At 34.0% G+C, this 23762-nt stretch overlaps 1 protein-coding gene across 4 annotated transcripts in view; it reads left to right on the top strand.

Annotated features, from left to right (window-relative positions):
* The first annotated feature begins 617 nt into the window (after positions 1 to 617).
* Prip (prip) overlaps positions 618 to 23762 on the top strand; it is a 217104-nt gene continuing 193959 nt past the window's right edge. For 2 of the 4 annotated variants that reach the window (XM_069839750.1, XM_069839747.1), the window contains exon 1: positions 618 to 837. The gene's annotated coding sequence lies outside the window, so the exon portion shown is untranslated. Of the gene's footprint in view, positions 838 to 11389; positions 11410 to 23762 lie in introns of those variants that run through there. The other 2 variants (XM_069839748.1, XM_069839749.1) reach the window with 2 other exon arrangements.

Genomic DNA, 23762 nt, shown 5'->3' with positions numbered 1-23762 from the left:
TATATTTCTTTGTTTCTAAAATACAAGAATTCACAGTCTCCTATGAACGACTGCAATAGGATGAATAAATGTGAATAATTTCGAGGGAAGAATTGTTCCGGGGCCGGGTATCGAACCCGGGACCTTTGGTTAAACGTACCAACGCTCTACCGACTGAGCTACCAACCTACCAGACACTGATCCAATTTTTCCCTCTATATCCACAGACCTCAAAGTGGGCTGAAAACCGTCAAACAGCCAACACTGAGTGTCTGGTAGAGTTCCCGGGTAGCTCAGTTGGAAGAGCGTTAGTACGTTTAAGCAAAGGTCTCGGGTTCCATACCCGGCCCGGAACAATTTTTCCCTCGAAATTATTCAGATCAACTTTACAGGGAGTTATACCTGAAAGCTTGATTTGGATGAATAAATGTTTTTTTTTTCTTCCTACTGAAAAATTTTATATTTTGCACACAGGAGTTATTGCAGGACCAACGACGATATGATTTACCCGGTAACGTCGTCAGTAAGTCAATTGAATTGCCAGACCACTTATCCTCCGTGCTTTCGATGTAGGAATTACGTGTAGAGAGATTCGTTGCGTTGACTGTAGATGTCCGTACCATAGCGAATATATTGTAGCTCGCGTACGACGTGTTGCATGCGGTGGCTGTCTTTGACATGACGGTGTAGTAGCAGCAGTAGTAGTAGTAGTTTTTATTCAGAAGGATTGTTATCGTGGGACCCTGCAGTGCCGTGAAGCTAGTTGAGTGCTGGTCAGTGAAGCATTTACATCAAGTTGTGCACCGCTGCAGATTTCGGACTCCGATTTGTTACAGTTATTACTCTTCTGTAATAAAGGTAGGAATATCGTACAAGTATAAGAAAACGTTGGAATGTTATCCTATTAATTGAATGAAGAATATAGAGTAATGTTATGTCACAACGCATAAGTTTTAATGAATTAATATTAACAAACATGCCATTATGTATAGGAACAGTAAGCAAAAGTACGTGATCATAAGTAGTTTCAAAATTGATTTTGAATGAAATAGGAAATGTTAACATGGAATTCAATTGCACTTCTTGTTCTGAAATAATTTGAAATCATTTTCTTTCCACATTAAGAAGGGAAGTAAATACATTCATATTACATTTGAGGAAAGTAGAATTACAACAGGTTGATCTTTATTTTCAATTAAGAGAGATTGACTATGACGTTTATAAACTATTTCTATGAAAGACATTAATGTACCGGTAGTGTTTTATTATGAAGTTCAGTAACTTAAATTTGCCGCTCTCTTGAAATCATATCAAGTAAATTTCCAAATAACAATAGTTATTTTATTTACTTTTAATGTATTGTTTGTTGTCTTGTTACAAAAGCAATTGGAACATCGTTGATGTTTAGTTGAATAGAACCATTCACATTTATCACCACTTCAAAATGAATGGTTGGATATTAAAGCAGTGAAGTACTTTATATTCGTGAGTTGTTACTGAAATAGACAGTGTTTTCTTTGAAGCAGAGAAAGAAAGTGTTTAGTCGACTATTTCTTTTTTGTTACAGTTAATGAAAGATCGGTATTTGTTTTTGTCGCTCTCGTGAGACTGCGAAAATAATTTTAAAATGAGCTTGTTTATTTTGACATTGTTTGTTCAGGTTATGTGAAATACTGGAATATATTGTATGTTTAGTTCGTTATTATGGGATTATTCATTACCACGGCACTTAAAATTTAAATGATTATTCCAAGGAAAGATATTTACATATGAATAACATACAGCAAGGACAAAAAAGTTTACAAAGTGTAATTTCAACTAGTCATTGGCTTATGAAATATAAATATACCTAATACCTACATGAATTTCCAAATTTTAAATTACATAATTTTATACTTTCTGGATATTGTATAAAATTTATTCTGGAAAGTTAAAAATTGCACATACAGTACAGCCCACGCCTGTGGAGTAACGGTCAGCGCGTCTGGCCGCGAAATCAGATCTTTGAATCCCGCTCGGAGCAAGTTACCTGGTTGAGGTTTTTCCGGGGTTTTCCCTCAACCCAATAAAAGCAAATGCTGGTTAACTTTCGGTGACGGATCCCGGACTCATTTCACCGGCATTATCACTTTTTCATTCAGACTCTAAATAACCTGAGATGTTGATACAGCGTCGTAAAATAACCCAATAAAATAAATAAATAAATAAACATACAGTACATTTCGTATCATGATTACATTAAATTTGTTGCCGTATCAGATTTTAATTTCAGGGTTGTTAATGTAATATTTCAGTAGTAACTTGTGACTGATAAGAGATAGGTATGTGTGAAATGCAATATTTCTCATTATATTTAATACATTTTAGACAATTAAATCGTTCGCGAATACGTTGTGATAATAATGTCAATTTGTTACTTTAAATAATTCAAGTAAATCACCAGCTTGGGCGAGACTCTGATAAAATGATTTTGCAACTACTCAGAACCTAAAAGGAAAAAAGTTTTTCTATTTAATTTGTTCTACCTCCATGTCCCCCAAGTGCCTTCATGGCATGTGACGGGGATACCTTTATTAATTTGTTAATTGCTATTTTAAACATATATCAGATTCGACAGTTTTATTAACAGGGATTGGTCACGCAGAGAAATACATGAGTACTGCGAGTGTATGAAATGACCATCTCCAGTGTAGACTTTATGGTAAGAACTTAGAAACATTTCGGTAAGTATATTATTATGATAGTTTGGCTCGCAAGAGCTGCTTTATTTTCGTAATATATTGCAACCAGAATATTCTAGCAGTCATCCAATGGAATATCATACCATCTTGTTAAGGACACGGGGAGTTTGGTGTAAATTGTCTGACGGAGCGCTAGTAGGTTTACATATGAAATGGCCGCATTGCATAAGAAGCTGACAACTGAAATAGGACTAGGGGAAAGAATCTGTTAAAGTGTGACATTTTAACTGTACCCACTATTAACCCTATTTTATTAAGTAACTGATCTTTCCAACATAAATTTAAAACTAATTTTACATACCGAACCTCGTGTATTGGATATGGCGTCAGTCTCTCGCCTATGTGTAGTGATTTCTTTGGTAGACCTAATTGTGTAGATCCACTCCACTATCAATTTCCAATTTTTCTGAAAACCCCTAATTTTTACTCCCTTTTTCAAAAGAATTTAAAAAAATAGCGAGATGACCTAACCTATTCTAACCTAACCTAAATTTCGACTTAGGCATCAGTGCACCAAACTATTAAGGTAAGAGAGATTAATATGTTTGTCAGATTGTTACCCCAAGTCGAAATTTAGGTTAGATTAGGTTATCTCGCTACCTTTTTTTCTAAGTTCTTTTGAAAAAGGCAGTAAAAATTGAGAGTTCTCAGAAAAAAATTAGAAAATAGATTATGGAGACCCACTCTATAATTACCATTTCTCAAACTGCTGGACAGATTTTCTCATATTCAGTATCTATTATCAAATTTAACCTATATTAATGCATGTAAACGTATTAATTTAAAACAACAAATTAATGTGTGTATTGTAAATAAAAACATGTAATATCAATTCAGTCGAATTAATAAATAATTAATTACCTCTTGTAAATTATACCTCCAGTATAATGGTTCTTAAAGTATAAAATTTTGGGCTACAGTTGTAACCAAAATTCTTTGCAAAATTAATGTAGCTTTGTTCGCTTCTGAAATAGAACAAGAAATTAACTTTACTGCCTTATACAGGGACATCACTTTATTTTACTAACATTTTTAACATTAACCTGGCTATACTCGGAAACACTTTTACCCCCCTTCCATTACAGGAGTTTGGAGTTGCTAGTGCAATATGTAAACAAATCATTTTACTAGCTATAGGAGGAGAGAAAAGTAGTGTATCCATTTATGTTACAGGGAAATATAGTATTACGATTTTCAGTTTGGTCATTACTTTACAGTATTTTATCAAAAAACAGTAGAATAGTAACAATTTTTTTTTCACAAACTCAAGTCTTCAGGCGGTTATATACATTATGTAATGTCTCCTTTATTCAGCATATTACTAACCCAATTTATTCCTGAGAATTTTGTGGGCACTTCCTTAAGAAACCCCAATTTCTACAGCTAACTTCTTGACCGACTTGTTACGACCTCGCTGCATCCTTTCTCTAGCATCTTCTACAGCATCTTCTGTCACCTTTGTTGGCCATCTTACACTTTTCTTCCTTTCTGTACACTCTGTTGCTCTAAATTTATTTACCAGATTAATGACATTTCTACGAAAATAGTCCGTAATGATATAATCAGGAAATTCTGAAAAAAAAAAAAAAAACAAGAAAAACTGTTGTTCACATTCGGTTACATTGTAATTCCAATTTACATCATCGTCCTTCATACCTACAAATAGTAAAACAAAATTCTTGTTTAAATAATGCTGTTAAGTACCGTGCCATATTATAGGGTACCGTACTTTCGGTAACTCTAATCTTCACTTGTGCTCAGTCCACACAGATAAATTCAGTTATGCTACACACCATACTTGTGTGAAAATAAACTTCAATAATATAAGCTTTTTCTTCTATAGAAAATGCAACATATTTCTGAAACACACTATACTCTGTACTGTTTATTTCACTGCTAGCAACAGCGGCCGTAAGTTTGTGTGACTGACATTAGCAAGGACATTAGTGAAAGGGATGGGAGTCAAGTACATTTAGAAACGCAGGTACAATAAAAATTGAAGTAAAAATAAGATGATGTCCCTGTACAAATTAATTAATATCTTAAGAATTATACTTCCTATTTAAAACTTCTTTAGAGAAATTTTAGGAAACAGAGATATCTACTGGACATAATTTTCAAAAACTACCGTAACTGATCCATTGCAGAAATTGAGCGACGAAAAAAGGAAGTAAATGAACAATGAAATGAAGAGGAACTGAGGAGTGTTTTAAAGATCGGGCAGAAATAGTGCATTTTTTCCCCTTTCCCATTCTATCTCTCCTTCCTCCATGTAAATAATATAAAAGTCCTGCCAGATCCCAAGTTTAGAGACAAATTGACTAGAAAAGTGGGCTCTAAAATACTTCTTTTTTCGTTTTATTCCTGATCTTTGTAGGTATGGAACAGTCATATACTAAAGTACAAATAATAGGATATTTATTACTATGCCAACATATTTCTTATAATGATAGCAGAAGGAATTATGCATTTCTTGAAATTCATTGAAGTATCGAGTAAGCAAAACGATATCGGACCTGGATGATTAGAACAGATTGGGACGGGATGTAGTTCGGATTATCGAACATATGCAATTACTGTACTTGAACTAAAAAAAACTTCTACAGTAGTATAAAATATACAGGATGTAAGGGGTATAAGTGCCGTCCTTTCCACAGTTGTCGGGAACGGTCTACAGGATCAAAAAATGTCCATACTTGATAGTTTTCCCAGAAAAACTTTTTTTTCTTATTTTAGTTGCGTTATACTGCTTATATCGTTAGTAAAATTAGGAAAACAAATCAGTAGGTATATATAGCAAAAGGTTAATAGGTCTATAGTTTAAATTTGTGTATTCTATTACGTTTTCGTGAAATTAAATAAAAATGCATGCTTAAATTTGTTAATATTCTGACGTGAGAGACGTGGCAACGTGTTCAGCAGGCAGTACTCTGCACAGACGTAAGTACGAGTCAAGCTCCCTGTGCATAGCTCTACTGCAGAGCGGATGACAGTTCAGTACAAGGTATTCAATAAAAAACTTACAATGTTATTTACAGTTTAGGAATATCATAGCCTATGTTATTAATTTATGGAGAAAGTAATCGTAATTAAAGTGAGACAAAAAGTATGTACCGTCAACGTTTTTGTCAAAGAAGGTTCCTAATCGGCAAATTTTGTAGCAGTTTCTCAACGATTTTTAGAAATTAAGAGCCTCTTACTCCGATTTGAAAGTCATACAACCACAAATTTATTTTAAAATGATACTGCTTTACGGAAGCAGGAGAGATTAAAATTTTGCATTAGACAAAAAGTTCTTGTGATTTTGTGCAGAAAACCATTATTGTTTATTTTTAGACGTAGGCTTACAATAAAAATGCAGCAATATTGTTACATAAAATGAAATTTACCATAATGTTCTATTAATGAGATTGAATGTTTGTATTTGCTGCTCGTTTTATGTAAACAACAGTTTTATCATGATACGCTCCTGCATTAGAACAGAGCATCTATTTTGTACCCGTATAGTTGTATCCCCTTGAGTTGTACTGTGTACTTACAGTATAAACCCCCTCCTCCCCATCCAGCAACGTTGCAAAACGTCTAATATTGTAAACTTTAATAACTAGTTAAATATTGCAATTAGAAAAAATTGTAAGGACATTTTTTCTTTCTTATGACATGAATAATCATAGTTAAAATAATGGCACTTATACCCCTTAGACCCTGTATAAAAAGGTGATAGAAATCAACCTCTCCTTTCATTTCCTTCTTTCCTCCCTTCCTCTTCATCCATTTCTCCTTCTTTCTTATGCTCTTTCTTTCTTTCTCACTCTGCTTAACCTCTCCTTTATCCGACATAAACACCACTGCAGATAGGGGAGGTAGATTCATCTGATCGTACGTTAGACATTTCACAAATGGAGGCCCCTCCTGGCTATGGGATCTACATGACGAAAGGCCACCGCTGAGATATCACAGAGTAATCGCAAGGGAATGGACAGACACCCAATCCCGTGAACAGAAATTTTTTTTACATTGCCCATATTGGGAATCGAATCTCGGACCGTTGGTTGGAAAGTGAATGCACATAGCGATAACACCGCACAGAAATCACTCTGTGAAGTTTATTATTCTATCAAGTAGTTAAAATATACAGAAGAGCACGAAAAAAATAACAATACTGTACTTAACTAAAAAAAAAAAAAATACAAAGGCTACAGCCCTAATTACGTACAGTACCTTTAAAACAATTTAACGAAACTAATAGTTTGCACTTTCCGATTCTGTATGAACATTTCGTAGTGTGTTCGGATTATCGAGATTGTCCTGTACTGTAATTCTCTCAATAGTAATTATATTTGTTTGAAGCATATCATTTCGTACTTTTTGTCAGTCATTCTCGGTATATTCTTTCTCTGATGACAAAAAACATTCGTACATTTTTAAAAGCGATAGAACAGTTACATTTTGCTGTTCTTGAATTCATTAATCCATGAAACACGTAGTCCTGTTTGATATTCACCGAAAAGGAATTAACAATGACAACTGTGTATATTTGTTTCCCTTTTACTAAAATGGTCTGTAACTTAGTGCATTTGTCTAAGTCACTCTAAGCTTTGAACAGATACAAATGTTTTACGGACCAGTGTCAGATTTATTGCCCATTAGGGATCTACTACTATTTCATATCTCGTAATATTTTAACATGTGCAATTGACAACATTTTCATGTAGATATGAGAACAATGATATATAGCTCCTAGTCGAGATCTTCAGCGTACACATTATGAAAAGTCTAGAGAACAGGGAGATAATCGTATATTGCAGACCTGCAGAACTGTAGCTCCTCAGAGCGACTGCCTTTTACCCCTCCTACCCCATCCACCTTTTCTACCAGTGAGGTCATGGCGTTCTAGTTGCGCTCAGCTATATCAACATTCATCCTAGCGGCGGTAGGTACACAATACGCGTACTGCAGTTCGAAGGGAACTGAAACATGGCAAAACCTAAATCCATGAAGAAATACTACTTCCAAAGGAAATGGGAATATTATTGTTTTGTTAAAAAATCCGAAAGAATTGTTTGTTTACTGTGTCTCATCCAATTTATTTCTACTCGTCATTTCAATATTAAACGACATTTAAACGAAGTCCATATTAAGAATTATGGAATAGATAAACTTTCGGGTAAGTTCATTATTACGAACTGTATATTGATTACTTACTTACGGCTTTTAAGGAACTCGAAGGTTCTTTGCAGCCCTCACATAAACTCGCCATCGGCCCCTATCCTGAGCAGAGTAATCCAATGTCTACATCATATCCCACCTTCCTTAAATCCATTTTTATATTATCCTCCTCTTGGCTTCCCCAAAGGTCTTTTTCCCTCCGACCTCCTAGCTAACACTCTATATGCATTTCTGGTTTCGCCCATATGTGCTACATACCCTGTCCATCTCAAAAGTCTGGATTTAATGTACCTAATTATTATGTCAGATGAAGACTACAATGCGTGCAGTTTTGCGTTTTTCTCCATTCCCCTGTAACTTCATCCCTCTTAACCCCATATATTTTCCTAAGCACCTAATTCTCAAACACTCTTAATCTCTGTTCCTCTCTCAAAGTGAGAGTCCAAGCTTCACAACCATACAGAACAACCGGTAATATAACTATTTTACAAATTCTAACTTTCAGATTTTTGAGAGGAGACTGGATGACAGAAGCTTCTCAGCCGAATAATAACAGGCATTTACCATATTTATACTACGTTCAATTTGCTCCCAAGTATCGTTTATATTTGTTATTGTTATAATAATAATAATAATAATAATAATAATAGTAATAGTAATAGTAATAATAATTTATTTAACCTGGCAGAGTTAAGGTCATACGGCCTCTCTAACATTCAACCAGAAGTAAAAACTGCGTTACAAAAACGCTAGAAATTTACGAAGTACACTACAATTTTACACACAAAACTGAATAACATAATAATAATAATAATAATAATAATAATAATAATAATAATAATAAAATGTAAACAACAAGAAAGAAGAAATCAGACATAATAATAACATAGAGAAAGAAAAAGAAGCATAATAAAATGTGAACAGCAGGTCAAAAATAAATGAGGCATACAAAGTATAAGAAAATAAGACAATTATTGATAATAATAATAATAATAATAATAATAATAATAATAATAATATTAATAATAATAATGATAATATTAATAATAATAAGAATAGTAATAATAATAACAACAATAATAATAATAATAATAACAGGCCTAATAGTAATAATAATACTAATAGTAGTAATAAAATAGTGCAGTACAAAGCATACAATTAATACAATATTTTTAAGTACACACAGTAAGGAAAATTATGATTATATATAGCTCAACTTATCACATTATAGATATACCAATATCGGAAAATATGAAAACAAAAATATAAAATAAGTTAAATATCACTAGAACATAAAAAAATGTGAATACGTAGAAACATGCAATACAACACTTGTCATAATAGTAAGTTAGTTTGGCAACTCGTCATAAGATAATTTTCTAACTTGGATTTGAAAGATTTCAATGTTCGGCAGCCCTTCACTTCAGGCGGCAGAGAGTTCCAGTGACGAGAGGTAGAAACGGTGAAAGATGAGGAATACAGAGATGATGTGTGAAGTGGAATTTCTAGCGTGTTATCGCGTTGTGATCGAGTATTAATATTATGATAGCGAGAGAGAGTATGAAAACGAGCGAATAAATAATAGGGGGATGAAGTGTGCATAATTCGATATAGGAAAGAAAGTGAGTGCAGATTTCTCCTCTCATGTAACCTAAGCCATGGTAACTTCTCGAAAGAAGGTGAGATATGATCATTGTATCGAACATTACAAATGAAGCGGACGGACGCGTTATGAACACGCTGTAGTTTCTGAGCGGAATCAATCCTGAGATCACTGAACAAAACGTCGCAATAATCGAAGTGAGGTAGAATGAGTGTCTGTACCAGTGTCTGTTTTAATTTAGATGGATAATGATACAATCTTTTTAGTGAATGGAGAATATAGAATGCCTTCTTACATGTATATTTAATATGCGTATCCCAACTGAGATTAGATTCGAAATGCACTCCGAGATTTTTTATGGTAGAGCTAAATAGGATGATTGTTTTATTCAGTTTCACAGGTGGAATATTCAGGTCGTTGACTTCAGGAATTAATCTACGGTTCGCGAACAGAATAGCCCTGTGATTTACATGCGTTTAGGTTAAGCCCAAATTGTTGAGACCAGGAAGAGATGGAATCAAGATCTACATTAAGACTATCAATGCTATCATTTAGTGCGTCAGGACGGGCTGAAATATACAATTGAACGTCGTCTGCATATATTTGATATCTGCAGTGCTTAAATGATTTACAAATTCCATTTATATAAATAGAGATAGCAAGGGGCCTAATACTGATCCCTGAGGAACTCCTGTATCTACAGTACGCCTGGATGAGAAACGATTACTAGATATGACACGCTTCTGGCAGCCAGTAAGGTAGGAGTACATCCAGGTGATAGCACTATCAGAAAGGTGTAGCGTTTGTAGTTTAGTCAATAGTAGATCGAAGTCAACAGAATCAAAGGCTTTGCTATAGTCCAATAAAACTAGTACAGTAGCCTGTCGTTTATCCATGGCTGCGCGTATGTCCTCAGTAACATTCAACAAAGCAGTAGAAGTGCTATGGCCATTTCTGAATCCTGATTGTAAAGGGTCTAAAAGATTAAATTCTATTAGCTAGTCTGACAACTGCTTATGAATGATGCGTTCCAGGGCTTTGGATAAAACGTTAAGAATGGAGATTGGCCTATAGTCTTTTGCAGAAGTAGGTGAATTTACTTTAGGAAGTGGGCGTACCAAAGCTGTTTTCCAGAGTTGCGGATAAACAGACGTGATAACTGAAGAATTGAAAATATGGGTTATTACAGGAAGCACGACATCAAATAACTTATTGATAAAGACTATGCTTATGTTATCAGAGCCTTGTGCTTTAGATTTAATGCTTTTAAGAGCCCTTCTTACTTCAGAATCAGTAATGTGCGAGAAGAAAAATTTTTCGCGAGAAGGAGGAGGATTAGTTAGGAAAAACATTTGCTCAAAGATATTTGAATTTTTCCACCTTTTCAAAGGATAAATTTCCAATTTTATATTTCCGTTTCGTACAATATTCTGGTCACGAGACATCATCATATATTTTATCTTTTCGGGTTTACTTCCAAACCTATCTCTTGCATATTGATTATTTATTTATACAGTGTTAAATTAAGGACATCACTCGTTGTGTTCCTTTTGTATTGAAATGAATAGTGACATATATATTAATTTTAAAGGTTCATTACTTAAATGCTACAAATTTATGTTTTCGTAAGTGATCATAAGAGGAAAGTTTTGGATAATCTAAGCAGGATAGGTGCAAAGAAATTAAAAGAAACTACTGACAGAAAACCTAGCATAATCGTAAAGCTTGAAACGACATTACACATTATAAATACAATGGCTTTATTACAATCTTTATTTTTTTAATTACAGTGCCGCCACTGATATACTTCAAACATGCAAAGAATATCAACATCTCTACGTAGAAGTCAATCATCCCCAATTGAAGTGGAGTGAGCCTGACGTCGTATTTCCCCTAGTTACGGGTTCTGCTGGCCTGGTATATTGACTTAAAAATGAAATTAACTTTTTCTGGATTAAGCAGAAGTGGTAAAACATTTGATGTTCAGTCAGAATATCATAGTTATCATTTAAAATATAGCAGACTTCCGTTTAAAGTTCAGTTCGTATCATATACGAATTACCCTTTCTCACCTCAAAGGTAGTATAATTATACAGGTAGAATACCCCTGGATTTATAGCAACTTACACGATGACTACGGTGTAACTGGTTAAAATATGGAATACTTTTGAATTTACTAAGATATCTGTTATATAAGTAGTTAGGCCTACGTAAAATTCGGTATAGGGTTACATAAAATAACTGTTTTATATTAGAAACATAGTAAAATGCATAATGCGAAAGTACGTGCAACTTGTAACACCGCTGTTTCTTGTATCATTTCTGCGAGTTGTAAAGGAATTCTAATTTTCTTTACAAGAAACTGATCCATCAGGTATCTTATTCAAAATCTTCACAAAATCTAGCCTGAAGTAGACTATACACTTCACGTCTGAGTGTTTCTGTAAGACGTCTATCCTTGTTAGAAATTTTCGGGTTGCAAAATTTCTCTCCATTCAAAATTCAGCATAATAATTTTAAAATGCTCATTAAATGTTATTTATCATTTCAAATTACTACCTACGAGCAATTAAAGACAGACAATTAGTTTACATTTTTCGAATGCTTCAATAACACTGGCACCGAATTATACTGTACGGTATGAATTTGACATTTTAAACTGCTTCCCAATCCTACAATCTTTTGTTCCATTCTATTGAGAGGAAAGAGCATTAGAAGCAAAACCGCAGATTTGTGAAAAAAGCTAAACAAAAACACCCTTCATAAAGAATATCCCACTTCAATGTACCTGAACATTTGTGTGCGTTTACTATTAGAATATGTGTTATATAAGCAACATAGTAATGAAACGTAAGAATTTCTATGTTTGTTGTTTCTAGCATTTTATTACAGCATTCATGGGCTAAATTAATACTTTAGATTTGAGAATTATAACTTACAATTAAAATAGACTAAAATACTAATTAAATTCCACCGCATTTCCGCAGATAATATAGACTCTTGTCTCCTATAATCGTGAGTTCTAATCCCGTCTGGAGTGTGGATGTTTGTCTGTTTCTTAAGGGGTTAGATAAAGCACACAGCAGTAAAATTGTGTAAATATTCAGATACAGTAATGGAGGAAAAAATGTTGAATATCTCCAAAACTTTTACTGCTGTAAGCTGTACCTAAGCCCTTAAATACATTATCCGACGTCCTTCCGACTCCACAGTTGTCTCACCACATGTCTATCAGGAAAACAAAGGTCAGAATCCTTGGAGATTAAAATACTAGTTTCCCATTTTACTAGTTAGCACAATTTTCTCTGTGCTCTATATTAGTCGCTTGTTGTACTAATAAGATTTTAAATCATTTCGCAAGACTAACTTGGAAGTGACGGCATAAACACAGTATAATTATTTATGGAGAATGACTCGACTTTCTTGCCCAGATAAGAAGTCTAGAATAACACGTAACTGTAAAATAATATATTACTAAGTACATACTCTTAAGAACTTGTAGATATAAATATGATTGATAGGCTGACAGGTTTTCCTTTTCTCTGCTTGGCTTCGCTTTTAACTTGAAAGTCATTTTGAGAGTTGATTTCAGATAAGTTGACATTTATATTAAATTATAGTTGTGTAGTTTGTCTACAACTTATAAATCTATATTCATACAGAATTTTCTGTCTTATTGCATTACAAAGTTATATTTCCACAAATATTTTCGAATTATTTAAAAAGTAATCTTCAGGTGGAGACAATTGAACATATGTAGGTGAATACAGTGAGAGAACACGTATACAAATTATAAAATTGAAAATGTATAAAAAGCATTATAAAATTATATGTGAGTACTATAGTACTTTTAAGTCATTTTAGCATGCAATGAATAACATTTAATAAAACTTTTAATATGTTAAAATTAGTCTTATAATGATAACCACAGTTTAATTGAGTCTATACATATTATATAACCAATTTAGGACAAGTTGTATGCACATATTTGAAATTTAAAATATTTAAAGTTTAAAAACAGCAGTGAATACCCGCTAGTGATACTTCTCGTGTTCAGATAAGAACTGTCATTGAAGAGATACAAGCGTAGGCATGATATGTTTGTTTGGTTTTCAATCACTTGTAGCGATGAGTTGTAATAGACATGGTATTTAAGCTCCACATTCTTCATCTCCATTTTTTCCTTGCTCTAACAGTTTTTCCATAAATTTAACATGTATTTTACGGTCTGTTGTCTAAGATCGTTCTATGAAACGCCCGTCAGTTCAGACTATACACGCGTCTTTTGATCAATGTACTCCAGCAAAAAGACAGTCAAGGTCATTAACCTTGCGGGAAGCTCACTTTATGTAATGGAAGGATTCACGATGCTGAATTAGCCGATTTCATTTAATGTAGAAACAAGAAAACAGTCTGTAATCGAGGCATTGGCTATGATTTATACATGTCAGGATTCCAAATAGACTATTTTGTTGCCGTATGCCAGAGACTTTATCTCTTCGTCCGCGGGCTGAGGACCGTGGACCGCAACTTGACGTAATGTGACACAGCGTTTCTAAAAAGAATTGTGCACTAGTTAAGAAAGAGATTATTTTATTTCGTATGTTCCTTTTATTTCAATAACAATTTGTAAATTTACATTTATTTTAATTCTTTCTTCATTGCTTAGAAGTGAAAGCCATATCGTATATAAAACCTTTTCTTACTTTGATAATTTAGATAACCTTACTTTAAATTATTTTGTTTTATTGCACTCTACCATACTTAATGAGACTAAATATACAGGCTGTGTTCGAAATTGGAACGTATTCCAGTACAAAATACATCATGAATATAATGGCATGTGTTAATGTAACAAAGTGATTGTGTGTATATTGTATATACGTTAAATTATTTGGTTACCTGTAAAGGCTGGTTCACAATAAACCGGGAACGGAAACGAGAACGTAAATATTGTTAAAATTAATGTGAGCATCCACATTGTGACGACAGGTAACCCTCACAAGCTTGGACCTTCTCGTAACTAGCCAGACGTTCCTAGAGAAAACAAATCGCCTGGAAATCTTAACTAACCTAAAAAGCATGGTATTTTTCATGTCTAAAAGCAACTACGGAGATTGAGAAATTATTTACGTAATGTGAATCCGAATATTATACCCAATTATCTCTACAAATATTTGCACGTATACCCCTAACACCTTGTATATTTCAAATTCCTTGAAAACTGTAATTTACATGTAGGCTAATTTTATTGTGCTTCTCATTGTGCACGGTGTTCAAATCACAGAATTGAAATTAATTGAAAGTGCTAAAGATAAGATAAACAAGAATAAACCACGTAAGGGGAAGTAAGAGAACTGGAGTAAAATTGAACCGTTGAAACGAACAGTTCGAAGAAGTACAGTGAGGTGCTCGTAACACAACAACGAATACAGATACGTTCAAGATAAACTGTCAGAGAATCGTCGACCACCTGAGAAAGAGGGAAAATTCTGTAAGTTTAAATTATCGTTACAATTAATGTGAAGTAAGGCGATCTATTTGTTGAATGCAATTCTCTTCGTAGAGATAAAACTTTCGGCTCTGGATTCTGGACTTACTTCGCTGGCATTATCACCTATATCTCACTAAGACGCTAGATAACTGCAGCAATTGATAAAACGTCCGTAAAAATAAACGACAAACAAACTATTTCCTACGAAACACACGGCAGATTGAACAGAATTCCTAATAGATTGCAGCAAGTTTCATTATAGCATGAAAGTGCAATTATAAATATTGATAATGACATTACTTTTCAGAATTAATGTGTAATTAATAAAGCTAGGATTGTCATACCTTAAAAATGTACAAAGCATGCACTTACGATCTATATATTTAAAAAAATATGCTATAAAATATGAAAAATATGCCATAACAAATTTAAATATTTTCCTTGTAGTTCACTTCGGAATAAACTATACCTAGAATAACGACCAGAAGAGAAAAAAGTGAAATTTAAGGAATTTCAAGGCATATAAATTTTATCAAAAACAGAAAATGCTAACTTACTTTCAAGAGCTTTCATTGTATGTAGTCTATATGAGACCCGAGTTGCAATGTACAAGTGAATACTTTTTGCAAATTTTCAAATCAAAATGATTGTCTGCTGTCAGCTAACAAAGTTTTGTATATAGAAACACTCATAAAATGGGAGCAAATTTAAAACGAACAATATCACTTGACTCTAATTCTGCCGCTGCCTCTCACACACCCTCCTCTTTTTGAAATTTGGCAACGAAGTGGTTTTTTCTACTTCCACATCCAGTTGCTTCAAGTGAAATACCTAGCCCTCTCTTTCTCTACTTGCGTGAAAACAATAGACAAATATTTGTCGTGACTCGTAACCATTTAGGCTCTAATCTATTTTGCACATTCCACAGAATAGGGGTGAAAGAAAACATTAAAATTTTACCAGAGGAAAATGAAAAAATATAATTCTAAGAAATTTAAAGAACAACGAAAACAAACATTGGATTTAGAGAAATGCATAAAAAGCTTAAAAATGTAAAAATTTACTGAATATGACCAGACCAATAGATCATTAAAATATGCTCTATCGGGATAAAACTGTAAAATACTCGTATGCACAAATATGCTCTAACAAAGTACTTTAATTTAATTAATTTTTCATAAAACGGATTACTGTATACTTTAGCAACTCATTGACCTGATAAAAAAATGCTAAATCATGAAAATCATAGCCCTAATAATTAAGGTACGTACATTTTAACAAGAAATTCTGTCACAGGAATAGCTCTCGCAATTGGTGCGTTTGTCTATTGAGCCTGTGCTGCGCTAGAGCATGGGTTCGATTCCCGCTTGATTATCTGATTGGGTATTTTCCAAGGTTTTCCCAACTGTAAAGCGAGTACCAAGTAATTATAGGACGAATCCTCGACCTCGTGTCGCTAAATAAATCTTGGCACCAATTTCATTGATGCTAAAATGATATAGCGTCATTAAATAACTAAAAATGAAAGGTAATTATTTTAGTTCGTACTAGCCTGCACTGAAATTATAATATTAAACTTAAATACTTTCGACCGCTGAACATAAACTTTACTTTATGTCACCGTTCTTGAGGCGAAAACAGACATAATGTGCTTGTTTACTTATAAACTTTAAAACGTGTAGTAACTGTTGCACAATATTCAGTATGCAAATTCTTCATACTGAATCTTGTTTTACGTTGAGGTCAGCAATCCTATTTCCTTAACTGACAAAGGTCTGTAAGAAAAAACCGATTACAACAATATTTATCACTGATTAACTTTATAACTTCTTTACTGTGTTAACATTAGATAATTACCTGGCTGCCTAGTTTCGAAGTGATATTCTTCATTGTCCGAAGCCTAGTGAAGGTCCCGCGTTACCTTCTGGTTTCTGTTGTGGTGGGGTGTGTTCATGATTGTGTCGAAAACGATGTGTGTGGATGTGTGTTTTGAAGTTCACTTGTGTTGTCAGGATGTGCTGTGGGTATGCTTCTGTAGGTTTGTAAATTTCATATTATTCTAGAGTGTTAAGTTTCTGTTTTTTTTTTTTTTGGCTGTATGTGTACTCTTTTCATGTCAGTATATATATATATATGTATATATATATGTATATATATATATATATATTGCTGTAGTTGTGATTGGAGTTTGTGATGTGTTCTACGTAGGTTGAATTATTGTGTGGTTTGGTTATGTCTGTGATATGTTCCTTGTAACGTGTTTGAAATGATCTTACACTCTATCCAATGTAGAAGTCGTTGCAACTATTGCACGATAGTTTGTATACACCTGTTAAGTTTTATTTATTTGTACAACCCCAAACATAATTAGAAAGACTAAACGCAAACAATAAAACGCAACACAAAACACAAGAACAAAACAAATAAATCACACTAACATACGAAAACAAGAACACATACAAGATTACATCATCTTTCAAGAAACTAAAATACAACATTGCATACAGAACACACTACAAAAACATCTTAACACACAGACAAGACATACAAATAAATACAACTTAAGAGGTGTATACAAACTATGATGCAGTACGAGCAGTTACAACGACTTCTATTTTGGACAGAGTGGAAGATCATTTCAAGCACGTTACAAGGAACATATCCAGACATAACCAAACCACACAATAATTGAACCTAAGCAGGAAACCTCACAAACTCTAATCACAACTACAGCAACATAGACACTGACATGAAAATACTACACATCCAGCCAAAAAATCGGAAACTTAACACTATAAAACAAAATTAAATTTACAAACATACAAAACACACTCACAGCACATCCTGAACACTCAACTGAATTTCAAAACACACACCCTTTTTGATACAATCATGAACACACCCCACCACAAAAGGAAACCAGAAGATAGGCGGGACCTTCACTAGACTTCGGACAATGAAAAATACTACTTCGAATCTAGTCAGCCAGGTAATTATTTTATGTTAACAAGTTAAAAAAGTATAAAGTTAATTAGTGATTATATAATATTAAAAATATATATCCAAAAATGAAGAATATTTATCAATTGTCATACTCTTATATACTAAGTAGTCTGAAAAAGGATTTGGATCATGAATTCCATTTCTAGATTTACGTCCGAGAACGCTGAGGAAAATTTTATGGACTTACTTTATGTCTCTTATATAATAATAATAATAATAATAATAAATTATGAAGAATTACATTAAGTATTAACCTCTCCTTGCTTTACATTTATCTGCTTCTTGGGCATTCTGTGGGTCTGCCATATCTATTGTGTTGAAGGACCAACTTTCTGAAACCTTGGTGCTCTATTCTTAAAAGATGTAATCTCCATTTTTGTAATCGTACTGGTCTTACTTATTATGGAAGTAATTTTACCTTTTCTTATACGTTATGTTCAGTGCATCATTTTTCTGATCCAGGATATCTTTATCCTATGAAACTTGTAATTTCGAATTTCATACATCTTGGAAGTAATTGGCCTTTTGTATAGTACGTTTGTTTGCGTGGTTTTATTATTATTATTATTATTATTATTATTATTATTATTATTATTATTATTATTATTAGTTTCGAATACTTTGGCCCATTCTTACTTTATAGCTGTGAATGTGAATCAATATAAATAATTGCGAGGGACACACACACACACACAGAGGAAATGAACCCCTACTATCTTACAGGGAAATTCCTAACCGACCGTTTCGTGTATTTAATACTAGGCGCATGCGGTGGGAATCCTGTGTCATGAGGTTTGTATGACACTGGAGGTAATCAAATGACAATGACAACGAAAGACATCCATTCTCTAGAATGCATTTGAATCAGTGACCGTGGTTCTCGTGCAGCGTTGAGACATACTCGGTCTGCATGCATACAAGACTAGCAATTTATAGTTCATCACTAAATATAAAATAAAATACAATAAATAATTTTCAGTCTCCAATCAATTCACTGCAAATCATTTCAGCTATTTGTCCTGTTTGCGCTAAGAATACATAAAAATGAATAAAATCAAACGGAATATGGTAATGCAATTGTCTGGGAAAAGTTTCACTTTTCAGCTGATAGTGAAATAAGAACGCATTATTTACCTTTTGCGATATGGAAACATGCGCAGTCCCCCGTCACGCAGTGGTTCAGGTTTAAGTCCATGTCAGAACTCGAATTTTTCATCGATACAGTTGAGGAATTCATTCGTTCATAATATCTGCCCAAGAGCAGGACTTTCACTGCAAACCCGCATTCTCAAACCTTTCCTATCTTCTGCCTTTCTCTTAGTCTCCGCATATGATCCATATATTTTAATATTGTCTATCATCTGATATCTTCTTCTGCCCCGAACTTTCCTCCTATTCACCATTCCTTCCAGTTCATCCTTCAGTAAGCAGTTTCTTCACAGCCAGTGACCAAACCAATTCCTTTTTCTCTTCATGATGAGCAGTTGGGGAATGATTTATTATTTAAATTTAAATATACAGAATATAATTACAACAATAGAAATAAAATACAATCAATATTATACGAGGACGGCGTGGTACGATCATTCACTCCTCCTCTTTATCTTTCTCATATTGGATGCTTTCGCCAGGTGGACGGCACATTGGAAGGATTGGGTGTGCGCAGTAGAAGAATTTTAGAAATGAATAGTGTGAATTTGTAAAACAAATATAATTAACAATAATAAGTAACAATGTACATAAATGGAAAATGAAATAACAATAAATATGAAATAGGTGAATGAAAATAGGACGAACTAATCTGAAATGATATCCCCAGGATATGTAAATCATGTAAGTATCACAAGGCTGAGGCCAACACACTTATTAGTGATAAAACAATCTAATATGGCCGTCTCTCGACAATCAGTGACTAACCTATTAACCATATGTTCATGAACCACTCTCTAAATATATATATTAACTGAGTATGAATCTGAACACCACACCCAGCCAGCACATTAACTTAATACATGATCCATTCGACCATAGATACCACTCAATCTGACTAAGCAAACTAAAAATACATGTAGACTCAATAACAGAGAAACTGTACCAAGCATAAGGCATCACATGACTGATCACTATACATTACCCATTGCACATATTGCTCACATAAACTGTGCAAATTGCATTAACACAAATCTCTGCACTTTACAAAATGAATACTCAACGGAGAGAGAGAGGGATGGAGACAGATACACGTAATAAGTAACGGACGATAATTCCAATCTCAAAGATCATTTAAATAGCAACAAAACTCGACGCACATGATAACAAAAATAGCGGCGAAGGAAACCAACAATCAAAATGGAGCAGGGAAAACACTAAAACAAAATGTGAGACCGTAATCGCTGCTCTATCACTCTAACCGTCTCGGAACGTGAACTCACATTTGAAATCAATCTCATAACATAATTCCCAATACAATTTACCTCAAACACATATATCTCACAAATATGTTACTCCATGCAAATACTAAAACTTGCCCCCAAGACGTATCACTAGCAAGCGATGTTTCAAACAACGATCCACTACAATCCCAAACACACACGACGCAATTTAATTACTCCACTGATCTATCTCAAGCACATACAAAGCCCGAGTCACGTTGTCTATATCTGCCGCGTACAAAAATCCTAAGTCTTGATAAATATTTCTGCCGTGTACGAGAGCCTGAATCTGAGCCAAGTGTAACTGCCGCGTACCGGAACCCGAGTGACGTTCCGTGTATCTCCCGCGTACGAGAGCCTAAGTCTTGTTAAGTTATCTGCCGCGTACCGGAACCCGAGTGACGTTCCGTGTATGTCCGTTATAACAGGTAAACTCTCTCCCCCTCTATCCTCGTGAGACGTAATTGAACCGGCCAATAGGATTATTTGGAAAGGACAAATGAAAGGATTGATATCGCTATCTATACTGTGACGTCTGAGAGCGCTCTGACGGATGAAGTGACGTACTAGATGAACGGCCATGGTAGTGGGCACGGCTCAATATAAAAAGAGGATATATTAATATTAACAAAATTTGAGGACAGAATGAGCAACGCTCGTGTTCGGTTGCAGTTCAGATATATTATTAATATAAGAGATATACCAAATAAAATAAAATAAAATAGAAACTAGAATTAAAATTACAGTTATAGTGAAACTATATAGCATAATAATATATTAATAAAAGAGGAATATAGAAAATAAAATAGAACTAAAATTAAAATTACAGCTACAATGAAATTATATAATATAATATTAACATAGAGAAGAATATATAATGGAATGGAATTTCGGGAGGGCGCACTGCGATCTTTCAAGATCTATTACTCTAACCCTCAAGCTAGACGCATTCCCAAGCCCACACCGGCTGACTACACTAAGGTTCGTTATGTACCCAGATTTCGAACAGGCAACCCCTTTCGACGCCAGACCATTTCCCGCCATGCGTTTCCAGCCGGCGCACAGTATGCAATTTTCCCAGTCTAAGTGAACAAAAATCAAATTTCGACTTGTTTAGTTAGGCATACCTTCACCTTTTACCTTTTTAGTTAGGCATTGGTGAATATGAATTCATGTTCTTTTAACACTTGAAGAATGTTGTGAGAAATAGCGTTACTGTTTTATCAGCGGCAAGCTATATTTAGAAGGGTATGAACAATGAGTTCTTCCTAACACTTCTCGCTCCTGTTCAGTCGTAGACAAAGAGGCTTACTATGTGGATGAAAAAGAGCCAATTGTTAGTGATTTATTGGAATCTATCCAGATAGGTAGGTTCTTACTAATGTAACTTCAATTACAAGTTTGTAAACTATCATTCTTCTTACAGAAGGGCTTAAATATTACAATTGAAAAAAAAAAATATATATATATATATTATTTTAAAGTTTTCCAAATATAATGTGAGTTTTAATATAGCCAGTCACGTCCGGTTACAACAATTATTTTACCATTTAATACAGCATCATTTAGAGTGTTGAATCTCTGTTTTACAGTTTGCGCGTTCTTGCGCATTTATCAGTAATTAATTTTTTTCAATGGTGGGGCGTACGGTAACAGTTCCATATTTGGCTTAACAGCAGAAAATAATCATGGAATAGGGAAGTTTTTAATCACTTGTGAGCATTTTAAGCCTGCAAAATTATTCACATGACATCAAACATCAGGTTAAAAATACATTGGACACATTTTTATCTAACCTTAACAAACGCACAATGAATCAGAACACAAATCACTAGCTGGACAAAATTAATAACTTCTCTGCATTCCAACGGATTGTTATGAAATTTTATACATACCTTACAGGTGGCACACATATTTTGTGTACAAACTCTGATTACGTTTGTACAAGAAAAATTACCTCTTTATTGGTAACATTTAAACAAAATTAATAACTTCTCTCCTATCTAAGAGATTTTTAGAAAATTTTATACAGAAGTTACAGGTGGAATATTTTATTTTTTGTATACGAAGTCTGATTGTGTTTCAAAAGAGGAACTGCCTCTTTATAGTGGTGGATTTAGACAAAATTAATAACTTCTTTCCTATATAATATATTTTTATGAAACTTTGCACAACAATTAGGCCTACAGGTAGCATACAGATGTAATCAGAATTTGTACATAAAATTTTATGCTACCTGTAACTTCTGTACAAAGTTTTATAAAAATCTTTTATGTAGTAGAGAAGCTAATTTTGGGTAAATTCACTCCCTGTAAAGGGGTACTTTCTCTTATGGAACCGTAAATATAGTTCATACACAAAAAATATATTCTTTCTGTAACGTCCGTACACTGTTTCATGACAATCTGTTAGATAGGAGAGAAGTTATTATTTTAGTCTAAAACCACCCCCTATAAAGGGGTAATTCCTCGTACACAAATGTAGTCAGAGTTTGTACACAAAAAATATGTGCTAATTATAAGGTCTGTACAAAGTTTCATAACAACGCATTGGAATGCAGAGAAGTTATTAATTTTGTCCAGCTAGGTTTGCGTTATTGCACACTGTGCGGCGTGCGGCGGGAAATGGTATGGAATGGAGAGATGTTGACGGAATGATGTAGATGCCTAATTTAGGGAAACGGGCGAAGAACCCCAAGAAAACCACAATTGCGATCTTGTCCACCACAAGTGTCACTAAGGATTTTTCGATTAAAAAAAGCCCTTGGCAGACCGGGACTCTAACCCTGCGTGGTAGGCTGAAGGTTGACCACTCAGCCACTGCAGAGGTAGACACAACTCCTGCGTCTGTATTTGTGGGTCTTTATCCTTTTCTGCCTATTTTATTTGCAGTTCTCGAAGATTTTTGTTTTTATGTATAGACTATACAAGCAAACTCGTGATCTGGTACTTCTTTGGAGACGGATGTCAATGAATCAACACAATGTCGCGTATCGACAGAAAATAACAGAAAAATTACATTAATAGCGAATGAACTATCATCCTTAACTTTCACTGTATCATTATTTTAGAAATTGTCGAAGACACATTGATAAAATAAAGTAACACAGCCATTTGTAACTGTGTATTATGCTATGAACTAACCACAGGCATAATAAAGGCCTTTATAGTTAAAGTCGTGACGAAGTTAAAGGGCTATAATCTAGATGAAGATGTGACAGGGCGTTCGAGTGTTTTACCACACACATTTTCAATCCAGCCTATAGGAAAGCGAGCGAAGGATTTTTAGCATACCTTTTGGTCAATATTGGACATGTGACGTTTGCACACACCATGGTGGTC

This window comes from Periplaneta americana, chromosome 11, assembly GCF_040183065.1.
Source record: "Periplaneta americana isolate PAMFEO1 chromosome 11, P.americana_PAMFEO1_priV1, whole genome shotgun sequence".
Lineage (NCBI taxonomy): Eukaryota > Metazoa > Arthropoda > Insecta > Blattodea > Blattidae > Periplaneta > Periplaneta americana.
Note: the sequence above shows the minus strand (reverse complement) of the source record. Positions and strands in the feature narration are given on the sequence as shown.